General features: G+C 35.2%; 1 protein-coding gene across 1 annotated transcript in view; it reads right to left on the reverse strand.

Moving 5' to 3' along the window:
- The window catches only part of LOC144257169 (uncharacterized), a 116,519-nt gene that overhangs the window by 93,050 nt on the left and 959 nt on the right, over nt 1–22,510 (reverse strand). The window lies entirely within an intron of this gene.

A 22,510-nucleotide genomic window follows, 5' to 3' on the forward strand; every position in this document is an offset into this window, starting at 1 on the left:
TAAAAAACATCTTGTTTTCTAGCATTAAAAAATAATAATTTTGGTTCACCTAATAAATATCCTGCCCTAGCCTGGAATCAGCTATTTCTGAGAACTCTGGTCCCAACTTTGAGTTGGGAATGATAATAGAGATCAAGACTTAGAAATTAGGCATGCTCCATGCTTCTTAGACTTTTCATTGGACAAAGCTAGAAAATATATGCATATATATATACATAAGACAAATGTGTATATATGTTATAGATATATATGCTGTTTTTAAAAATGAATTCACATGGATACTTTCAATTCCAATTCATCCCCACTGGACTTATTTTTGACTTATATTTCCATCTCATATTTGTATGTCCCTCCTTCCTCACTCTTCAAAATTGATATTACTAACGTATTTAATGAAGGAAGACTGAATGTTTTTGGTCTTTAACATTATACTTAGGAAGCCCTAGCCAGTGTGATAAGGTAAGAAAAAGAAACAAAAGACACACACTGGAATGGAAGAAATGAAAAATAATACTCTCTCTATTCTAGACAACAATGTCCATATAGAAAATCCCAAGGATTCTATCCTCCCAAAACCCATAAAAACTACTACAGTTAATAAGGGTACATAGGTAGATAGACTGCCTGACCATTTCTAATAGCACCCCCCCCCCAAAAAAAAAAGTAATGCATAGGGAGAAACCTAACAAATTATGTGCAAGATTTGTATTTTGAAAATGACTAGGGCTAGTGAGGTAACTCAGTAGTAGAACTCCTGTCAGTCTAACATGTACAAGGGCCTGAGTTTGATCCCTAGCACTAGAAACAAACAAATAAGGGGGGGGGGGAATAAACAAAGGAAAAGATTACCCTCCAAACTACAAAATACTAAAGAAATTGAGATGATCTAAGTAATGGAGAGATATTCCATGTTCATAGATTAATAGACAATAAATATATTGTTTATCACTATATTTACCTATAAATTCAATGTAACTTAATTAAAATCACAGCAGACTTTTATTTTTTGCAAATTGAAAGAAGGCTTCTACAATTTACATAGGAAAGCAAGAAAACTAGAAAAGCCAAGAAAATTTTGAAACCAAAATTGGAGGACTCAATGTTAACCTAATTCAAGACTAAATTAATCACAACAGTGGGGTATTCATATAAGAATAGTTCAATGGAAAAGAACAGAGATTCTAGAAATTGATAAACATATATACAGTCAATTGATTTTTGACAATAATGATCAAGTAACAATGCAGAAGGGAAAAACTATTCACCAAAAAGTACTAGAACAACTGGATATCCACATGCAATAAATAAATTCAAGGAACATAAAAGACACAACATATGCAAAATTTAACTCAAAAAGATGATATATATAAAACTTTTAGAAGTTTAGGGCAAAGTCATTATAATCTTGGGTTAGGCAAAGAAGTCTCTGAGGACATTAAAAAGGTCAAATCATAAAGAAATTACCAAAGTGGACTTCACCAAAATTGATTACTGCTCTTCAAAGACACTGTTATAAAAATGAGAAGAAACCACAAACTGGGACAAATTATTTGTAAAACACATACCAGAATGGTATTCAAATATACAACAAACTCTCATAACTCAATAAAATGAGCAAACTAAATTTAAAAAGATGTCAAGACACAGACAGCAAACAAGCACATAAAAGGATGCTCAATATTCATTATTTGTGAAAAGCAAATCTAAAACATTTATATAATGCTGCTGTAGATGTCAGTCTTTCCATGGATATCTGCTTTCACTTCTCTTGGGTATACACCTAGGGATGGAATTTATAGTTCATAAGGAATGTTTAAATTTGTAAACAATGTAGCACTTTTTGCTAAAGTGGCTTTACCATTCCACTAGCACTGTATTAAAAGAAACTTCAGTTTTACACATTCTTAACAAACTTAATATTGTTAGATTTCACTTTTGCTGTTTTAGGGAATATGTTGTGGTATCAACCCTATGGTTTTAATTTACTTTTCTCCCATGATAGTGATCCTGAATATATTTCTATGTAACTATCTTTCTATGTAGTAGGTATTGGTCATTCATATGTCTTTGGTGAAATGTCTATTTAAATCATTTGTCCATTTTTTGACAGAGTTCTTTTTCTCATTATTGGATGATGAGAATTCTTTATACATTTTGGTTCAAATCTTTTGTCAGATATGTTTTGCAAATATTTTTTCAATCAATAGCTAGCTTTTTCATTTTTTTCAAATGGCAAATGTTCATCTTGAGAAAATTTATTGAGCTTAACTCAAGCTTATTATTTGTCAGGGTTTTTTGGTATATATATTATATATATAATATATATAATATATATATGGGTGGATGAATTTATATATATATATATATTATATAATATATATATGGGTGGATGAATTTATTTTTCAAAAAGATAACAAGGCTGGGGATGTACCTCAGTGAAGTGCTTGCTTAGCATGTGTGAGAACTGCAGCAGCCACTTTCTCCCCAGTACAACAACAAAAACAACAAAAGATAATAGACTGCTCTTTAGAAAGTGATAAAATCAGCACCTACCAGTAAACAGCTTGAAGATGATGAAATGTGATCCACACTTACTAAAACTGGACTTTGGAAAATAAGTTCTTATGTTCCTAGTTACAATCCCCTCAGAGTATTGTATCCCTATCAGGTGACCAGTTGTGAAACCTAAAATTAACAGGGGAGAATAACAATGTTGAAGGCCTTCCTCCTTCAATTTCTTATTGCCATTTGACCTCTAAGCTATAGACATTTAAGATTAGAATATACTACAACTTTTGTTTTTTATAGAGCAAGTTTTAAATGGAAACTTCATGTTGACAGCAAAAAAAAAAAAATCAAATTACATGGAAAAACTAATTCATGCAATGACTTTCAATAAGCATCCATTAGTGAAATATATACACTAAACAAAAAATAAAAGGACACTACATATCCTTTTGTTGGCAGCACAACACAGCTTTATATAAGACTTTATCAGTGTTAATTATCCTCAAATTCTTTCTCCTAACTTTAAGAAGCAAAATCTATAGGCTGGCATTTTTCATAGTTATGAAAATGCACTCTCAGAACACATTCTTTCAAGTAAAACAATAAAAGCTACTCTCTACTACAATACCAATTCTTCCCCTAACTCAGTGAGTCAAAGATGATCTGTTAAGTTTAGAGTATTTAAACGTAAACAGACATTTTCTGTGCTTAAATGAATATGCATGTGTATGTACACATGTACACACAAAACACAGGATATATGCCATATACCATTCTATAAAAACTAAAGTTTTTAAGTGAGCTCCTTTCTGAGGAAGTATGAAATACTAAATCAAAAAGTCAAAGATTTGACTCAACTAAGATAGTAAGTTAAAAATGTATTCATTGGACATGGCTAAAAATCTTGCTTAAGTCTTGGGAACTTAGAAAATAAATTACTCTGGACAAATCTCTAGGACTAGCTCCACCCTGAATCAGGACTCTCTCCTATTTCCAGCCAAACTATGCATGTAGAAGCCACCCAGCATCTGGTGCATCACAGCCATGGCACACTGGTAGGAGCCCTGACCCCAGCTATTAAGGTCTGGGGATGTACAATATGGAAATAGCAGCTGAAGCAGAGCAAGGTGGCAACTGCAGAAGTGGCAGGAGCAGAAGCAGCAGCAGCAGCTGCTGCAGACAGCCACATAAAGGAGCTGTAGGCTTCATGGAAGAGGTGATTCAAGAGGATTACCTCAACCACAAGGGCACTGTGAACCAGGGAGGTACCCTATACCATGAGGCTGGTGGCAGTAACCAGCAGCCTATGCAGCAGCAGCAGCCTGGACAGGAACAACAGCCCTGGCAGCCTGCTACAGTTCTACAGCCCGGAGCAGCCTTCCACAAATAAATCCAATACAAGTTCTCAAAACAACAGTCGCAGGAACTAGAAAGCGTTTTCTTTCTTTTTTATTTATATGCGGTGCTGAGAATTGAACCCAGTGCCTCACACACGATAGGCAGGCGCTCTACCACTGAGCCACAACCCCAGGCCCGGAAAGTGTTTTTCAAGTAACTCAATACCTGTTGGAAGCCATCCATGCAATACAGGAGGATTTTCTCTCAGCATGAAGCCAGAGAGATTTAGGTTTGGCCTTGGGAACTGTGCTGGCTCTCCCAGGCAACAGATTGCCCAGGGCACATGACCTTTATCTCCACTCTGCAAGGGAGATCCCTCATAGTAGTTCCAGAGATGGGCATAACGATAGGAACTGAACAGCCCACCTTTAACCTTTTTTGGTGAAGAACATTCTATGGAAGGCCTTTGAAGTTTCCGGGTAGAAGCAGGCTCCATTTTGCCAGAGTCTTAGCAGTTGAGTCTGATCAGCTTACCTGTCCTGCCCACTTTTGAAACTACTTTCTGTGTTCTGTGGGGTTTTTGTTTGTTTTTGTTGTTGTTGTTGTTTGTTTTGCCGTTCTATTTTTCTTAGCCAGCCTATTTCACCATAGGGAATCCCACTTCCACCACCTGTGAGGGATGCAGGCAAGAAATACCCTGATGTGGGGTCTGGGGATGTGGCTTAAGCGGTAGCGCGCTCGCCTAACATGCGTGGGGTGCTGGGTTCGATCCTCAACACCACATAAAAATAAAATAGAGATATTGTGTCCACCTAAAACTACAAAATAAATATTAAAAAAAAAAAAGAAAGAAACACCCTGATGTGACCACAAGAAAGGGACTTACAGGATGCATCAATGTGAATGAAACTAAAGCACAGGTTTAGTTTAACAACAAGAGAGTGAAACATAGGAAACATCAGAGGAAATTAATGCTTAGAGATGGGTCTACCTGTTGCAACTGACACATGAGCCACTGTTGATCCCAAGATACACTTATCTCCTCAGTAAGTGCATTAACAAATAAATAAGTGAATTATCAAAAAAAAAAAAAAAAAGAAAGAAAAGAAAAGTTACGCTCTAGTACACAGAAGTGGCTGGGAAGCCTGCAGTCCTCCTCTCTCCTGCACCATGATCACTGACCTTGAAAAGATCTGGAGGATAATAGGGAGATTCAGGGAATGTACCTCTCATAACAAGGCCACAAACCCCCAAAATTCCTGTCCCATGTGTATTTTTAAGAGAATTCTGCCCCGCCAAGGCAAACATAGTCTGGAGGAAAAGGATGACCTACATTACAGAACAGGTCATACTTCTACACCAGTCTGTCTAGTCGTTACTCCACAGGTTCATGGAAACTACCAGATGGAAGGAGCAACAGTTATGCAAGGGCTTAACTGCATTAACTTATTAAGACAGGCCTCACTACTTCTACTGCTGAGAAACCTTTGCTTGATGCCACCATTCAGACTGCCTCTGATCAGGCAAATTACATCAAGCCCTTCACATTACAGCAACAGTGATGGTTAGTCCCCAGTATAACAAACACCAATTCTGAATTTGACTATGCCAATACCACTATTTAAGATGAGTGAATGCTTGAAATAAATCACAGGGCCTCTGATCCAAGAATTTACTTTAAATGGTGAGGGGTAGATAACCATCTACCATCAGGAGTCTTATCAGACAAACTCTTGTCCAGACACAAATGTCCCCAAAGTGGGAGACACTTCTGGAAGCCTGACATACATGCTTCTGCCCCAGCTAAACCCTGAAACTAGGGTACTGTCCTGCAGTACATCAACCAGGCTATGTTTCCCACCTCTAAAACACACTGAATGTGGGATCTAAGTGGTGATGGTGCTGGTGGCATCTTTTATCTGCTCTCAAAGTTTTGATTCTTTCCCCAAGAACTTTGAAAGCTGTTGATCTAGTTTTATTCAGTACACAAGGAAGAAATACTTACAGCAGGAGACAAAACTATTTCTACTGAAAGCTGAGTTTTTCATGCTGTTTGGTTTTCTCATGACAGAAGAAAAACAACAAAAATAGAAGATATAAAGTTGGATGGATAGTGCAGGAGTCATAATTCCATAGAGCTAGAACTACCAAGGCTAAGACCCTTTCAGGAATGAAGGGCTGAGTCAGCTTGCTAGAGGCAGAGAGCCCTTATAAGCCAAGATATTAGCCGAAAGCAACAGAAATACAAAATCTAAAGTAAAACAGGTTAGGGCTTTGTACACAGAGGCAAAACTAGGACTGCAGCCAGTTTCTTTCCTAACTAATCAATGGGGTATAATAAGTAACCCTGTGTTTCCCATTTGATACATTTTCCTTTAATTTCTTCTTCCTTTCCCCTAGTCATGTTTATGGCGAGTTGGCAGGAGTTAAATTTAGGCTGTAAAATATCAATGGAACCAGAGACAACATATTACCCAGTCAGCAGAGCTATGGAAATGCCTCTCCATGAGGAACCTCAGCTTACATTTGGTTTTTCTTCTACTAAGAACACTGCATCAAAAAAGAGAAAAGCAAGGTCACCTTTGTTTTCATATAAATAGGAAGGGGTGAGCATAAAGGAGACAAAACAAAAGGAGTGCTTAAGCTTCCAAAAGGTGAGATGTTCTAGACATCTCTTAGGAGGGCTGCCAAGCTTTTGATTTCCTCTTCTTTGGGAATGGCCCCCAACACAGAGAATTAAAGTTGTGGGGCTATGACCATATTCATAACTCTGCATTCCCTGGCTGTGGTAGAGACAGGTATCTGATCTGAACAGGGTTAATCTATTCTTTCTCTGCTAGAATATAAAATTTGAAAAGGTAAGGCAGAAAGGTCAAATCTTTAGAGTGAAGCCACCTCAATGGCAGTAGTCTAGGTATAGAAGGTATAAAATCTGCTAATGAGGTCCTTGAAGCAACTATGACTCTGTTTGTTCCAAGCTCCATACATTCAATTCACCACACAGTTCCCAGTATGGGTCCATAAAAGCCTTTTCCTCTCCTCAAACCAGCAAGTGTCCACTGACTGCAACCAAAAATTTGCTAATATGACTTCTTCCAAGAAGTAAATGAAAGGTGTGGAAGGCTCTCATTTTAATGTCAAAGTATCATAACCATGTATTTATCTTGCTTCCTCTTACCCAACTAAGAAACTAAACTCTTAACAGTGTTATTTTGCCTTCAGAATTGTGACATTAAAACTCTCATGCCTAGCATGCTTTTTCATATCCTCCTATTGTGCAAGAAAGCACATTTACACCAAAGCTTAAGTCTGTTCATTTCAGCAGCAGTTCCCTGTTAAAGACACTACTGTGAGGCATCAGCAGTTCTCAGCATCTCGTGATGCCACATCAGTGCCAATAAAGCAGACTAAATGATTACTGATTAACAATGGCAGTGATTTTTTCCCCTTAAAAGATACTTTATGTAAATAATGTCAAACCCAGCCTTTTCTGACTTCCATGTGCTTCTACTTCTCCTGTCACTTAAATCAAAGATCACTGATATGGACTTAGGACAGTTTCAGCCCCTACCTTCAATTCTAGATAAAGTCATCATCAACATTACCCAGTATCTACACTCCCAATTAGATGACTAGGGTTTTTAGCCTATTCTGATACCCACTCTGTTCTACTCCTACCTCTTCTACTCTCTTAACCCTGTTTATAGCTCTTACGTTAACTAAGCTTCTGTTCTGACACTTTTTTGGAGGTCCCTACTCTGGTCCTTGCGCTCTCTCTCTTCTTAGTATTGGGGCACCACTTCCATTTGCCAGTCCCAATTCCTAGCACTGGTAGCAGGCTATTATATAGAGTCCCATACCCACAAGGAGAATTCTCTGGTGGCCAGTCATATAAAATATGTGCACAGGTGTGTTCCTGTTCATTTAGTTATTCACACATACACACCCTCCTATTCCAGATTCCATTGCTTCTTCACCTTGAATTCCCATGAACAACAGATTGAATGGATTATTCTTGGGCTGCTCTTCCCCTAGCAGGGCCTACTAAAGAGGACTTTTCCTCCACACCTCCAGGCTAAATTGGCTCCAACATACAGTACTATTCCCAAAAGTGGACTCATCCTAATTTGTGCATTTAAAGTAATCACTACCCCAATTCTAAAACTCGGCAATGCTTCTCACATCACAAATACAACAAAACTCCATCAAATCTGGAGATAGGGCAAAAGTAAGTAAACTTACAGAATTTAGAAGTACAACAAATAAAAGAATAAATTTACTTTCTAAATGGTATGAGCTAAACTTTGTCATCAGTACTACTTTAAAACAATAACATAATACATGAAGAGATTCTGGACAACTACATGCCAAGTTTTATTTTTCAATCACCAGACTATAACTTTCAAAAAAATAGAGAAAATTACTACATTCTACTTTGTAAATACATTCTTTTATAGCATGTTGAAGTAGCCATCTGATTCCCAAGAGTTTTAGCAGCACTTTCTTGATACAGAACTGATAAAATATAGAAAGCAATTATATTTAGGCATATAAATCAGTGCCTCTTTCAATGATGAATTCTTCTTTGTGAAACTTGAATTCAACTTCTAATTCCATTTAGTGCCCCAAAATGTGATTCCTACCACTTTCTTGAACATCTAGTTTTGTTACTGATATTATTTCCTCATTAAAGCTGTTCCATGTTTTCTTTACAATCTTGAATAATCCTGTCTAAAGAACAAGCCACTAATGGGATGATCTTCAGTATAAAGAAAAAAAAAAAAAAAGGTGGCCCAAATTTCAAGAAAAAAGTATGTGTATTTACTTCAGGTAAATGCCAAGAGAGCTTCAGGAAGAAGTGCAACAGATAATAAGGAACTCCAAATACTTGTTGGGGGAAGTCAATGAAACCACAAAACAGATGTTGGTACTACAGTATTTAATAATCACCTATTCATAACTAGTATTTGTACAAGCTCTTTGTGTAAAAGAATAACATTTACCATCTTAATATTTTCAGCACACAAAGTAGACCCTTGTAAACTTGTTGAATGAAAAAACCAAATCAAGAATTCAAATGGCGAGTAAAAGAATGTCAAAAGTACTCCACCTATCCTATGATACAACACAGTGCAATGTCAGTCTTTTTGTGTGTGTTTGTGTGTGTGTGTGTGTGTGTGTGTGTATTGGGGATTGAACCCAGGGACACTTAATGACCAAGCCACATCTCCAGCTCTTTTTTATATTTTAGAGACAGGGACTCACTGAGTTGGTTAGGGCCCTGCTAAATTGCTGAGGCTGGCCTTTGATCCTCCTGCCTCAGCCTCCCAGGCAGCTGGGATTATAGGTGTGCACCCCGTTCTTGGCTTACAGGGTCAATTTTTCATCAAATCACCCAATGCAAAACACATCTCACACTATGGACTAATTTAATTTACTCTCCTTTTCATCAAGCAATTTTTTTCTATTTTAATTTTATATTCCTATAACTTTTCCTCAACCTATTGCTATATTTAATATTTACCTTTCAAAAGCTTATTTCACCCCTGTTTATTTGGTAGGACTTCTTTATATTTCAGGCATCTGGCAGTAAGTTACTGGTCAATGTATATGCCTTGTAAATTCCTGTCCACAGATGTTTCTCTTCTTTGCAACTAAAATTAGTGTGAGTTGAATGAATTCTTATGAGGAAAACAGATTTAACTGATGGTGAAATATTAATTTAGTTTTAACTACAATTTCAATAAGCCAAGACATTATTTACTAAGGTAGTTCCTTCACCATCTTGAAAAATTTTTTTAATAAAAACAGGACTTTTTATAGATCCCTTAATAGCAGTTGATGGAATGTAAAAGCATAACTGAAGCCTATGCACGGAACTTATGCCTGTCACTTAAGAAGGGTAAGACACCCACAAATATATGACTGTCAACAGACCCTACCTGCTATTTAAGAGCTTTTCTAAATTTTAACAAAACTTAAGAAGGTACACACAGGTAAGATTAATAACTATAAGCCATGTAAGTAATAACTCCACCCCAAAGTACCAGATAGTGGAATGCAACCAATTTCCTGTCACAGGGCTTGTTAAACAGGCTTTTCACTGGACTGGAATGATTCTTTGTCAGGTAACATCAGTATATGCAAAGCAGAGATTAAACTCTTCCCCAAAGTGGATGTCAGCAAGCAGGGTAGGAAGAAGAAAGGCTAGAATACAAGGCTCCCTTAAAAGATCTTTCAGTATTGGCAAGCAGTGATCAAAAAGTAGATGATTATTAATGAAAGAATTAGTCATAGGGCTGAGATATGTTCAGTGGCAGAATGCTTGCCTAGACTGAGTGAGACCCTGGGTTTGTTCCCTAGCATCAAAGAAAAAAAAAAATTAATCAAGCTGAGAAAATTCACAGTACATGAAAATCTATAGAGAAAAAAATTTTCTATGAATTTTTCTATGAAAATGTTTTCTATGAAAAATGCAATGCTCTTCTCCACGCTATGAACAGAGAGCACTAGTATTACCACCTTAGAAAGTTAGTGTGGTAATGTTCCCCCATCCGGCCACAACCACACAGGTACATGTTGGTGACAATAGTAGCCTTGATATGTTTTCAGCAGCTGCCATGCCTTGAAGGGTTCCTCGTAACTACTCCTGAAAGTACAGACACCAATGCCAACCCATGTGTGGTTATGCAACTGAGACAACCTGGGAATCACTTAACATATTTACTCTGATGACGCAGATGTAAATCTCAGTCTCCGTGGAAAAGAAGGTGGAGAAAACCAATTTTATGGTGCCATTTTTCATTAAAATTTATTGTATAACTACTAACTCAAAAGATTTTCTGCTCTTTATAGGTTTGACAAACTACATTTCAACAATGTTGCAGGCCTGAACACTGATATGGCTTCAATAATCTGAATGACCTACGGAAGAACTCTTCTTTTCTCTTCCCCTTTCCCCTTTTCCCTCTCATGTTGTCATTCCTCCACATCTTCCATTCCTTTCTTTCCCCAGACTATTCTTCAGGCCTGCACCAACAGCTCCCTCTCAACAATGCCAAACTCCATAATCACAACATTTTTTAATGTTATTTTGCTCAAAAGTAATAGAAATAATTTAAACATTAAAACTTCAAAATTAATAAAGCAGCAATGTCAATTTTCATCTTGAGCAAAGGAGATAACTCATTTAATTATTTTTGCATCTAACAAATTAAATGAAATATATAAAGTATATCTTGCTCATTAAATTAGCTTTAAAAAATACATTGAGCCATTCATATCTGCAGGTTATACATCTGTGGTTTCTACAAATCTTAGACTGAAAATTTACTTAAAAAAAATGTCTCTCTGTACTGAATATGCACAGACTGCTTTTTCTTGTCATTATTCCCTAAACAACACAGCGTAACAAGTATTTACATAGCATTACAATGGTGTTAAGTATTATAAGTAGTCTATATATGTGTATAGGTTTCTTGCAAATACTATGCCATTTTAGAAAGGGATTGGAGCATTCTTAGATTTTGATATCCTCAGGAGTACTAGAACTAATATTTAATGGGTACCCAGGGACTACATGGTAGTTGGGTCAGTCATTATGGAAAACAGTATGGATGTTACTTAAGGAAATAAAAATAGAATTACCATATGACCAAGCAATTCTTCTGGGAATATACCTAAAGGAAATGAAACCATCTCATAAAGATATCTGCACTCCTAATAATGTTCATCGCAACATTATTTGCAAATATGGATAAAACCTAGGTGTCTACTGACTCATGAATGGATAAATTGTGATATATGTATGTATATACACACAAATTATATAATATACATTATAATATACCTATATAAATTAGCCTTAGAAATATATCTTGCCATCTCTCACAACATGAATGGACCTGGAAGATATCTGCGAAGTGTAACAAGACAGACATAGAAAAAAAAAAATACTGCAGGATCTCACTTCTATGTAGAATCTTTAAAAAAGGAAAAGAAAAAGGTCAAATACACAAACACAGAAAATAATAGCTACTACCATGGTCCACCTGCAGGGTGGAAATGGGGAGACGTAATTCATAGGATACAAAGTAACAGATTTGTACAATGAATAAATCTAGAGTTCTAATGTACAACCTAAAGATTATAGGTAAAATCACTGTATTTGTGATCCCTGTTAAATAAGCATATTTTAGCTGCTCTTGTACACTCACAAAACAAGAACAAAGTGGGTAACTATGCGAGATAATAGTTATGTTAACTCATGTAGCAACCATTTTACTATATATACATATCTCTATCTCATAACATCCTGTGTACACTTTAAATATATACAATAACATTAAAAAAATACATGCCAGGGAAGTCATATTTAGTACAATTTTTATGATGACCTAGTTGTTAAATGTTTCGGGAGCAAAGTAAGTAGCATTTTTATGTTAAAAGTATGTTGTTGCTGTTTTTTCCTAAAGTATTTTATTTCTGATACTTTTCTTGATTTTAAATATTAAATTTAGGCTATTTTTCCCAAAGTTTCTTCTGATTCACTGATAGTGAAGGCAAGTGAAACTACAATTTTCTAAAATATTGATGTAAATAAATTTTATAATTTTCACCATGAAAATTCTATCAACCCTTTGACATTCAGATCAAATATCATCTTATGGTTCTCCTAATCACTTCAACAAAAAGTAATCTTGCTTCCCATTGGGTGTCCACAGAACTACTCACGTCTCAGAGTAATCACATACTGTTCAATAATCCATCTGTCTATCTTATCTCCACTATATTAAAATGTTTTCAAGGGCAGAACTACCCAGTCTTCAACATTAATTTATAGTATCAGTAATCCCCACTACAAAACACAAGACATTTAATATTTACGAAAAAAACTTACAGAATTATTAAAGATCACAGTATCACTCAGGTCAACTATGTTGTATCATTATTTTGGAAAATAAGAACTAGGATCCCAGGCAAAAAGTTAATCCCCTATAGTTGTTCTAATTTAGTTACTACTCTTATACAAATAAATCAAGCTAAACAGAATCATTAGACAATCAATATACAGTTATTCTAAACAATAAGTCATAGTTTATTTTTATTTTACACTTGTTAACTATGACATTTACCACCTAGAAGACCTAACACTGTGTTTTCATGAACAATGTCATGGAGACACAACTTGAAGTTCAAAGTAAAAATGCGGTTTTAGTCCAAGAAATCTGATTGAGTTTACCCAGAGATTTGTAGGGTAAGGGCTGGGGGTGTAACTCAATGGTAAACAACTTACTTTCCTAGTGTGTATGAGGTCCTGGGTTTGATCCCCTATCCAGAGAGAGAGAGAGAGAGAGAGAGAGAGAGAGAGATATTGATTTCTAGGGTGAAAAGAAAAAGGAAACACAGTAAAACATGTATTATCATTCTTTCACTCGACAGCAAATAGTCTTAGAATTTCTAAGTGTAACAGTAAACATTTATTTTCTTAAGACTTACATAATTTTCTAACAACATACTTATTACTAGGTACATCTATTCTCAACAACTGTATAATGAAAGCCAATTACACGCCCATGTTATATATTTAAAGAGACAATAAAATCTGCTGAAATACACTATACAGTATGTGGTAATGTTCTATCACTGTTTATTTAGCTACATAATAAACACTCCTTCCTAGTTTTCCAAAATCTTCTCTATATTCAGCATAGTGATACCAAATACTTGTTACATTCCTTGACTAACTGCTGATAGTTCTTCTTTTATATTCAGTTACATATTAAGAATAAAAGTTCCCAGTAAGCAAGTTTAGTTGTGATTAAATAAAGAAGTCTAGCAAAGAGGAATTAGGAAGAATGCCATGTAATTAAAATTTTTACATGACTATGTCCAGGGCTGTGACAGAATTACCCAGTGGGAAAAAAATGAGCCATTTGCCTAGTTATCTGTCACCCTTTGATACAAAATACAGAGAATAAATGCATCTGTGGTCTGTTGCAGACAACATCTTTACTCTCTAAGGAAGATAAAAACACCAACATTCTTATGTTTGTCAACACTTTTCAAAAGGAATAAGATGACTAAGATTTTAGTAATTAAATATAGTTTTCTACTATAATTAAACAGGATGTTACTATGGAGAAAAGACAGGTGAAGGGTACATGGACTCTGCACTTTTTTTGCAGCTTCTTGGGAGTTTATAATTACTTCAAAACTTAAAATTTAAAAAAAAAATCTGAAAAGTAATACAGTTTAGTAAGTATTAAGAGAAATTAAAGCAGGTAAATTAATTCTTTTTCTAAACTCAAATGCTTAAAATATACTAAATAATTTGAATATTTTGAGAAAATACTTGTAGGAATTCTTTTTAAAGTGTTCAGTCCTACGGAAAATAATTAACCACCTCCTAAATCATACAATTTTTAAAGTGAAATTTACATCTAGGGTAATTAAGTTAGAGCAATGCAATAAATGTATAAGTTAAACAAATGAGCTGTCCCCCCTGGAGAAAAGGGCAGATAAAACAATTTTGGCTTAACTTTTTAATGGACTAAATAACAGCCCTGTATCAGACTCCTGTTTTTCTTAGGCTACTATTAAATTAAGTTGGCTTCCTTTGAGTCTGTATTGGCTGATGAACAGAGGGTAACGAGGAGTAAAGATTATACAGGAAGAAGAAGCTGAGACTGGTACTAAAAATGTAGCCGATTCATCAAGTGTTGACCACATACCAATTACGACATGTCAAAAAGCACCCTGTCCCATGATCTTCACTTACAACCTAGATACCAAGGGCTTAAGAAACTGAGGAAAACTAAGAGTTTGTTAGAACCCAATTATCACTATTTTCTCCAGGACTTAGAATGGAAACGGCTGCCAAGAGATGAACCAGAAGCCAGACAGACTGCTGACCTGCCCAAAGCACTACAGCTCTCCAGCAGAGGCAGAACAAGAATCTTAAATTTCTGGGCCTTTGAAGTGCCATTACAAACAGGCACTAATCTTTAATTCGTAATAATAATTAGTACTTTAAAGGGATTAGGACCTATATAAAAGAAACAACTGTATTGTTAAAATTCCTCTCTCATTGAGTAGTTCTTTAAACTACAAAACAAAAGAATACTTTAAATCCACCATGACTTCACAGGTATCTAGTTGACTTAAACATTCAAATCTAAGCCTGTAATCTCACCAAAATGTGTAAATGGCATACCACCCATGTCAATTCTCTTTTATTAAACAGGAACTCAGTTTAAGTCTTGAGCTTGCTCAAGTACAGCAGCACCTGATCAACATAATGCTCTTTTGGGGGAATATTGCAAAACAATGATGTATTGTTAAGTAAGAATTAAAGGGGGCAAGGGCTGAAGCTTAGAGGCAGAGCACTTGCCTACCATGCGTGAAGCACTGAGTTTGATCCTCAGCAACAACATAAAAATAAACAAATAAAATAAAGGCATTCTGTCCATCTACAACTACAAAATTTTTTTTAATTAAAGGTATTATTAACATTGTGTTCCATAATAAACCATACCCAAAAAATACAAAAATAGAAATGGATGACAAAAGTGTAAAAAAGAAACTATAATGAGAAAACCTAAAAAAAATTTTCTTGACTGAGAAAACCAGTCATTTAACAGAAATAGAGAAATAAAAAGAAGACTTAACATACATTAAAATTAAGATAATAATAAAACAGAATCTCAAACTCAAAACCTCAGCACTTTAGTAAAATTACAGTTTAGATGGACAAAATTGAATATAGTACAACAGTATGAAAGATCAGTAATCCAACACTTATTGTTGTTTGTATTCATAAAGCTGCCATTCTGACTGGAGTGAGATGAAATCTTAGTTTTGATTTTCACTGTCGAGGATGTGGGGGAAAAGGTACACTCATACACTGCTGGTGAGACTGCAAATTGGTGCAGGCAATATGGAAAGCAGTATGGAGATTTCTTGGAAAATTGGGAATGGAACCACTATTTGACCTAGCTATCCCTTTCCTCGGTCTATACCCAAAAGACTTAAAAACAGCATACTACAGGGGCACAGCCACATCCATGTTTACAGCAGCACAATTCACAATAGTTAAACTGTGGAACCAACCTAGATGCCCTTCAATAAATGAATGGATAAAAAAAAAATGTGGCATATATACACAATGGACTATTACTCAGCATTAAAAGAGAATAAAATCATGGCATTTGTAGGTAAATGGGTGGAGTTAGAGAAGATAATGCTAAGTGAAGTTAGCCAATCCCAAAAAACCAAATGCTGAATGATTTCTCTAAGGAGGCTGATTCATAGTGGGGGAGGGAGAGGGAACATGGGAGGAAGAGACAAACTCTACATAGGGCAGAGAGGTGGAAGGAAAAGGAAGGGGGCATGGGGTTAGAAATGATGGTGGAATATGTTGGACATTATTATCCAAAGTATATGTATGAAGACATGAACTGGTATGAATATACTTTGTATATAACCAGAGATGTGAAAAATTGTGTTCTATATGTATAATAAGAATTGTAATGCATTCTGCTGTCATATATAAATTTAAGAAATTAATTTTAAAAAAGAAAGATCAGTAGTCCAATGTTTATGACCCATTATATACAATCTACTGGACAAAATGATTTTTGGTTAAACAAAAATGGTGGGGAGGTGATGACTCTTACCACTAACATCAAAGATTTTGCCTTAAGCCTTATAGCTTCTGCAATTACACTATTTGGAATCTGCTGGTTTCCTTCCCAGGCAGTTTCCAGGGCATTCAGGTACTTTGGATCAAACAAGATATGGAACCATATCCTGGGGGAAGCATACACTGGGGGACATGGAATTATTGGTAACAGTTCCATGCCCATGATGATAACTAGATGTGCCGGGGCTGAAATATACATGCTTGAGCCTTCTTAGAGACTTCTAGGCTCTAAAACACCTCAGACCTGAACCAGTGGAGTCAGATAAATAAATCAAAGAGCAAATTCTTGTATAGCCATATGAACCCCTAAGAAATTCACTGACTTAATGATTTTTCACACTCTGCAGGGCCAGAATTTCAGTTGTTTATAAACTTCTATTCTAAACCTATTAGTGTTTTTTAATTAAAGATTTAGAGGCCCAATAATAAATTAACCTCAAAAAATTCCCACCAAAGAAAGCGAAACATTAAGTGTGAATAAGCCAGAACATTCTGCAATGAACTTTATCAATTTGGCCTGGATATAAATTATTTCTAATTTATTTGCTACTGTATTTCTTTACTATTGTATTTGTTTATGATGAATGAATGCATAAATTTCCCACATATTTAGCATTTCTTGAGCTTGACATTAGTGAAAACATAAGGCTGTCATAAAAATACATTAACAGATCTTGGGGAAACTAATCCATGGGTTTTAAGGAAGCAGAGTAGAGACAGCAGAGAGTGGCACAAGGACATGCACCCAATCATTCACCAAGTATTCACCAACTATTCCACACAACTCATTGCCTAGGGTACTGAAGACACAGTGTTCAGCAAAACAAGAATCCATGTCCACGTGAGCTAGCAGTCACTATATAATGTTGTTAGTATCTTCTACCCAGTTTTCAATGATTAATCCCATATTTAGCAATTCCATAACTCAATGAGTAGGAATTTGGAAGCTAAAGAGAAATCTAGGTCTTCCCCCAAGAACCATGACCTAGGAAAAAAAGACAAGCAAGTTGAGTTACAACAAAGGGTGCCAAGGAGGGGTGACCAAGCACTATTTTAGGCAGAAGGAAAAGTGTGGGGCAAGAGAGGATGTCAATTAAGAAACATCAAAGTGAACACAGGATGCATCTCTGTCCATGCAGAGGATGCAATGCAGCCTCAAACTCACTGAGCTCAGAAGCCATAGTCCTCATATTAGCAGTATACAGATGGCTGGTGCCTCCACCATCCTGACCTTATCTTTCACCTCTGCAGCCAACCCATTAAAGTTCTCTGAACATGTCAAGCATCCTCCTGCTTCTGGGCCTCAGTACCTACTCTCCTGTCAGATCTACAACTACCATCTGCTTCAAATCTCTGCTCAAATGTCACCTTAACAGAGACACCATCTCACATGGTCCTTGTTAAATGGTAATCCCACCTACATTTTTACACCTTGGTGCTCTCTTTCCCCCTTAGCCCAGCCTTAAGCTTCTCTATGGCACTTACAACACTCTGATGATGTGGTATAACTGACAGTTATACTATAATACAGTATATATTATATACTATAATAACTAGCAATAATTGTCCATGGAACTGACAACAGTGTGTGTGTGTGTGTGTGTGTGTGTATGTATAAACACGTGTGTGTATGTATGTGTGTATATATATATATATATATGTTATCCATACCCCTCAAGCTAGAATTTAAGCTGCTTTATAGTAATATAGAGCTCTATTACTTAACACTGTGCATAGCAGACAGAAGACACTCAAGCCCTTTTTTTAATGAACAAAATGAATGGCTATCAGATGATACTGGGAAAACCGAGGCCAGGTCACATGAAGCTTTGTATAGACTGGGACCTTGCTTTTAGCATCTATCTGATAATGACTTAGGAACTATTCAACCATTTGAAGAAGCAAAAACAAAAGCATACTGGAAAGACCATCATTTCATATTTTTCAAAATTAAAAAAGGGAGAATTCATTATGGAAAAGGCGTGAGGGGATTCTATGAGAAGGGGTGAGGCTGGAGATAAAAGCATTTAAAGACCACTATAACATTTCTGCAAAGAAATACAGACCTGAAAATAGGCCTGTTTTCAAGCAGAGAAGGGGGTTGATTAGGAGAAATGTTTAAAAGATAAAAGCAGTCAGACCCAATGTTTACCTAGACATAAAACCTGAGGAAGACTAGAATGTATGTATGAATCAATGACTGAATAAATTATTCATTTTCTATGAGAATTGTTCGGAGAGGTTTATACAAATATATTTTATTATTGCAGGACATTCAAATTAGGAATATGGCTATTCCAATTTATAATCTAACATAATTACTTAATTATAAGGTTATTCTTCTAAATGTTATATTTTGTATCCCCTTTCTAATCAATGATACATATTCCAATAAAGCAACACAGTAATTTACATTAAAAATTAAAATTTCACATGGGTATATGTAATTAAACCCCTTGCCCACATTAGAACTACCCAAAATTTCAATATTAAGATTTCAATATTTCAGAAAGTAGTTTCAGAAAAAGTGGTTTAACTGTTTAACTGTTCTTGAGATTTAAAATAAGATATAAATTTTATGAGTTTATAAAACCTTGATGGGAAATTCCTTCAATCCAAAGTACTGGCATGTACGTAGTAACATAATCTTTTTTTTTTGTATAAGTTCAAGTAAAAACTAGAAAAAATATTTTATGATAATTTTTGACAACCATTTTATTCTAAATTTTTCCTAAAACTATCTACCTTTTTAAAAAGACACATTTAAAAATTTTTAACAGCTAAGTATTAGAATTACCTAATGATCCTTTACTAGAAGTAAATATAACAACATGAAAGGCAAGTATACAGTAAGAAATTCAAGAAACATCATTTAAGATCTCACTATCACTCACAGTGAGATCTTGAGTGACAAGACAAAAAAATTTGTTTTTAGAAATGTCTATCCTAAACTTCCTATGTTAGTCCAAATACTACTGAAAATAAGAAATAACAAATCTAAAATGTTACAGTCACATATAATAAAGATATAAAAAATGGCTAAGATTTTATTAACCTACAATTCCAAGTGCTATTAAGGATTCGGGGCCACTAAACTCTTATATAATACTAATAGGTATGCAAAATGGTATAGTCATTTTGGAAAACAGTTTGAGAACTCAACAAAAGATTACAGATACTGATAAATAGATCATTAAAAGACTACAGATATTGAAAAATATATTATTACAAGATGCAAGAATCCCACTACTAGGTATTAACTCAAGAAAACTGAGAACTTCTGTTCCTCACAAATCTGTATGCAAAAGTTCAAAGTATTTTCATTCGTGCTGACTAAAACTAAGAAACATTCAGAAGTCCATCAATTCATGAACAGACGAACAAGCTATTGATACCCTGATAGGAAAGTAGGCTACTCAACAAAAGAAAAAAAAAAAAAAACAACAAATTCAGTGGTATGCTCAAGCTGGTTGGTACAGCTCATGAGAACCCACTGTTAAGTTTTCAGAATTTTTGCAAATTGTTTTAGGAAGTTTAAAATAGGCCAAGGTGACAAAGTTTACAATAATTAGCAAATGTAATAAATTAGAGATTCGGTGGAAGGGGTAGGTTCAGATTGTTAAAACACCAGCCCATTACTGAAAAACCTATCAAATGCAACAATGAAATGAATACCAAAACATTATGCTGAGTGAAAGATGACACAAAAGGCAACATTCTGTATAATTTCAAGTATATGATATTCTAGAAAAAACAAAGCAGACATCAATACAGACAATAGCTAGATTAAAGGTTGTCAGGGGTTAATGCTAATATAGGAAGAGAACTGACAAAAAAGAGGCATGAGGGAAATTTTGGAGTGACAGAGTGATGGAAATATTGTCTTGATTGTGGTGGAGATTACCCAATTGTACTCACTTGCAAAATTTTTACTGCATGTAAACTATACCTTAATAAACTCAACTCAAAAAAAAATCAAAGGAGGAGTCACTTATTTCTTCATAATTTTATGGAAGATAAATAAATGCATCGTATATACAAAGAGGAAAACTGGAACTTAGTGAAAAGCAGGAATTATAGTCTTTGATATGACATAAATAAAGATTACAAATGTCAAAAAAGAAATGAATTTGTAATCATAGGTAACAGTACAATCAGAGGGTGAATGATCCTGCCAAGGATGCTGTAGAAATGGTCCTACTTTGCGTGTGATTTCAGAATAATACCATGAACTGGGAGTCTATGACTCTAAAATCCCAAGATATGGTTAGTGTATTATTATAATCTCCAACACATTCTTCATTGCTAACTAAAACATCAATTACTCATTTTAACATCAATCGAATGCTATTACTGATTTGAAGTCCAGCATAGCCTGGTTATTAAAAATACTGACTCTGAATTTAGACAATCTGAGATTGGCTCAAATGTTGGCCTCTCAACATCTATGTGACTTTGAAATAAGCCTCTCTAAATATTTAGTTCCCCACCTCAGGGAATTAACATTTTCCTGAGATCTGAATGAAAATATATCAAAAGCTAATCTTGTGTGCTAAATTCTAAATTACAAACACTTACAATACTCAGACATAATTAGAAGCATATGAATTATTTCATATAATCATAAGAATTTTAACTTTCCAAATATAGAAAATGTATTTAGTTATTTGTTTATCTTTAAGATGAGGTCTCACTATGCTGCCGGGGTTGGTCCTGAACTCCTGGACTCAAGCCATTCTCCAGCCTCAGCCTATCAAATGCTGCCACCACAGGCAAGGGCCACAATGCTGGGCTAGGAAATTTATTCTTTAACTGAATGGCCAGTGGTTCATAATCTTTGGTGGAGTCCTATCCTTTTGACTTCATGGACTCTTTATTTGGAAAAAAATCCAGATCTATGCTACATTATGAATATAATTTCTGGAAATTCAAGGCTGCTAGGAAGCTCATGCATGAAATGAAGAATGCCTGATGTAAACTCTTAACAACAGTAGTTGAATTTCAAAATCTTCAAAGAATTCCACTGATACTGAAATAGTACACTACCATTTATTTTTTTTTCAGATTTTTGCAAGTAGGACCAGAAAATGTTTTCTAATTCATATCTTATTTTTGTAGAAATTTTAAGTTAGAAGCACATTTTTACATGAATCAATTTCAACTCAGGAAAAGGACCTTGTAAAAAACTGAATTTCCAGAAGCCTGAGAATGGTCCAAAGCATAACATACACTAACAATGCCAAATATCACAGGCAGAATTCTCAAGAATAATTCAATGTATATTTTGAAATATAAACATCCCAAGATAATCCCTAGACTTAGAGTTCCACAAAAGTTTTTTTAAAAATCTGTTTAAAGTGCGATTTATTTTTTACTAGACCTATGTACTAATACCACATCGTTTGTAAATCAGCACATCCTTGGGTTCTATTCTGTTAAGTTTTGTTATATGGCCGGTGGAAATGAATTCTTCTAAAGCTGCTACCAAATATTAACCTGAAAATATGCTATCTTAGTGCAAAAAGTTTTGTTTTTCTTTTTTTAATATGCTTTCAGACTACAAAATAATCAGTTGGCACTAATCAATTCATTCCCGTTACAGAACCAAAATAGTTTTTTCGTATGCATAAGCACCATCTTCCTACGGAAAAACAACCATTTTTAAGGAACTGCAAGTCCATGAAAGAGTTTACATATTACAACAAACAACCCTTCTATGGGTCTTATATTATTTCTGTGAAGAAAGACCCAATATTTTATATCTCTGAATTAAATGGTCCAAATCAACGAAACGCAGCACCTCAGGCTCAAACACTGGCCAAATGGCTTTGATTGGAAAGGTCACTGGTGCTTTTTAAACCCCGCTGTAACCGTGAATGTTTGCAATGCCACCACATCCCCTGTACAGGAGAATAGGAGCATCTCAGGCTGCAGAGAAGGGTTTCCAGCGCAGGGCGTAGG

This window comes from Urocitellus parryii, chromosome 10 (assembly GCF_045843805.1).
Source record: "Urocitellus parryii isolate mUroPar1 chromosome 10, mUroPar1.hap1, whole genome shotgun sequence".
Lineage (NCBI taxonomy): Eukaryota > Metazoa > Chordata > Mammalia > Rodentia > Sciuridae > Urocitellus > Urocitellus parryii.